The following is a 2,415-nucleotide window of genomic DNA, read 5'->3' as shown; positions in this document are numbered from 1 at the left end:
CTTCTCTTGCATCAATTCTGCTCCTTTGCCCTTCCAATATGTTATCTATTTCTGACAATTTAGTATTAATCTTCTGGATTTCTATCTGTAGTTTTAGAATCATTTCTAATTTTTCATTTATTTTGTCATTTTGTTCTTGTATTTTGTTCCAAAATTATTCTAGGGTTTTTTCTTTGTTTTCTTTGGTCTGTCTCTCAATCCTTTGAAGATACCTAAATATAATTCTTTTGAATTCCTTATCATGATTTCCAATGCTGCTTCTTCCTCAGGGATGTGTTCTGGATCTGTATCTTGCTTCTTTGTGTGGACTGTGATGGTCTGTTTTTTCCGAGACACCGTGGTGTTGTTGTATGTGGATCTCTGCTAATTGTTTGTGAAGAGCAGTAAAGGGTGATTCAGGCTCTTCTTGGTTGTTTTTTATCATTGGCTCATTGATGGAGAAGGAGGTGGTAGCTCTCGGTCAGTAAGTGATGTTGCAAGAGCTGGGGGTGTAGTTGTGTCTTATGGGGACTGTTGCTGTCTCCCACTCAATTAGACAAAAATTACAACTGAATATCCATCAAAAAACTAAAAGCACATGGACAAAAAATACACAATTTAAGCGCACAGAAACAGTAACCACAAAAAGAAAAAAAAAAGGGGGAAAAGAAGAAGAAAAAAACAAGAAAACCTGCAATATCTGGGTATAGGGTAATAAGAGAAAAAAGGTAGAGAAGGAGAATAATGAAGAAAAATGGGAAAAATGCAAAAAGAAAAACAAGCAACAGAGTTAACCTTGAGAAGAAAATAATAATAAAAAAAAATTGCAACCATGAACAGGTTAAAGAAAAAGAGCTGAGAACTAGAACCTGGGAGTGGAAGAATAAAGAATAATAGTAAAAATTACAAATGTATTAATCATAATAGTAGTTTTAAACAGATAAAAACAAGCAAACTGAAAACCAGAATAAAGTAAGAGAAAAAAAGAAAGTAAAAGAAAATTATAGGGGGAGGGTAGGGCACCCAGGCTCTGCCTGAACACACAGACTGGGATGGAGTTCCTGAGGGCCCCGAAGGTGGGTGGGAGTGGGAGATATCTGCACCTCCATTCATCAAGGGGTATTGGGTATAAGAGTAACAAGGGGAATGTAGTACTTTTTCCATCATCCAGGTCTCTTGTGTCCTTGGGGTTACTGGCAAGCAGAACCTGTTCTTAAGCCCCTGAAATCTTGGAGAGTGCTGTCCCTTTAAGTATCTAAAATGGTCAAGCTGCTTGTAAACATTCAAAATGGCTGCACCCTCCAGACAGGCAAAAGTCCACAGCTCAGCTCACCTACCTCTTCGCTGCTGTTTTGCCTTTTATTCCCATCACCAGAGCAGTCCTCCATGCAGTCCCTCGCTAGCAAAGCTGATCTTTGGGTTAATTCTTAGGTCCAACCAACACTCGATGCTCTCCAAGTTTTCTGTGCCATGCCGTCAGGCTTGCTCAGGATCTCTGCCAGATCATAGCTCCATATGTCGCATTTTTTGGTATTTTTATGCAAATTTTTATGCTAGTTGGGGTTTAGTCCTCTTCTAAATACTTCCCTTCAAGGCTTAGGGGTCCAGAATTCTCTTCTGTGTCTGTGTTAATTGGTTCCCCTTTTCTTTGTTGAAGAAGGTCTATGCAGTCTTTCTCCCTATTACACCATCTTACCAGAAGTCTTTGCATTTTTTAATATAAATTTTATCATGAACTTGTCCAGTTACATAAAAGTAAATATTGTATAGGAGTTTCATTGGGATTTTATTGAATCAAAATTTCAGTTTGAGAATATAGATGTCTTAACAACATCCAGTCTTCCTCTTAGTAGTTTACCAGGCCTGTGGTTGCTTCACTTCTTCAACAACCCTGTAATTTTCATTAAAAATAAAAGTCAGTCAGTATACAGGAGATATCTATTTGGTTAGTTCTCTTTGATTTCTCTTAATAATGTTGTTAGTGTAGAGATTTTATAAACATTTTGTTTAAATTTTTCTTATGTAATTTTCTAATATTAAAAATTCATAAATTTCCTTTGCAACTTTTGTTGATATTAACATTATAATTAATTTTGTGTATGGATTTTGTGTCTACCAAAGCTGTAGGAAGTACAGGTAGAATGTTCCTTAGAAGCGAGAACGGCCATACTTCATCTCTTGTACTTTGGTCGTGTTGTCTCCAGTGCTGGGAGAAGGATATCATGCTCGGTAAAGTAGAGGGTCATAGATAAAGGGGAAGTCCTCAACGAGATGGATGGACACAGTGGCTATCAACAAAGTCTAAAGCATAGCAACTGTTGTGAGGATGATGCAGGACCAGCCAATGTTTTGTTGTGTTGTACATAGCATCACTATGTGTCAGAACCAACTCAACAAAACCAGACAACAGCAACAATATTGAAAAATTAATTTATT

Source organism: Orycteropus afer, unplaced genomic scaffold (genome assembly GCF_000298275.1).
Source record: "Orycteropus afer afer isolate SDZICR_OR568_19922 unplaced genomic scaffold, OryAfe1.0 scaffold01510, whole genome shotgun sequence".
Taxonomy (NCBI): domain Eukaryota; kingdom Metazoa; phylum Chordata; class Mammalia; order Tubulidentata; family Orycteropodidae; genus Orycteropus; species Orycteropus afer.
Note: the sequence above shows the minus strand (reverse complement) of the source record.